Here is a 660-nt window from a genome sequence, read left to right as displayed (position 1 = left end):
CTTGCTTACCAACCACATAGTTCCGGGTTCAGTCCCATTGCGTGGCACCTCGGGTATTTTCTACTATAACCTCGGGCCGACCAAAGCCTTGTGAGGCGAAAACTGAAAGAAGCCCGTCGTATATATGTACATGCACATATATGTATGTGTGTGTGTGTGTATGTGTGTTCGTGTATCTCTCTTTGTCCCCCACTATCCCTTGACAACCGATGTTGATGTGTTTACGTCCCGTAACTTAGCGGTTCGGCAAAAGAGACCAGTAGAATAAGTACTAGGCTTACAAAAAATAGGTCCTGGATTCGACTAAAAGGTGATGCCTCATCATGGCCGCAGTCAAATTGCTGAAACAAATAAAAGAATATATATGATATACATGTATAAGGGCCGGCGTTCATTCCAGAGAGAATATTGTGATTTCGGTCGCTTACTTTCCATGGAAACCGCGTAACCGGCCTTATGAATCCAATGATTATTACACATACTAATTAATATGTAAATTTAAAGATTCAATGCTTTCCTTGGTAGAGATGCATTCTCGACGGAAATTTCCTTATGCACATAAAATTCAGACTTGGATAGTGGTTTCAAAATTTGGCACAAGGCCAGCAATTTTAGGGTGGAGGTAAATCGATTATATTGAACCCGGTATTCAGCTGGTGC

Source organism: Octopus bimaculoides, chromosome 9, assembly GCF_001194135.2.
Source record: "Octopus bimaculoides isolate UCB-OBI-ISO-001 chromosome 9, ASM119413v2, whole genome shotgun sequence".
Taxonomy (NCBI): domain Eukaryota; kingdom Metazoa; phylum Mollusca; class Cephalopoda; order Octopoda; family Octopodidae; genus Octopus; species Octopus bimaculoides.
This window is presented reverse-complemented; position numbering follows the sequence as displayed.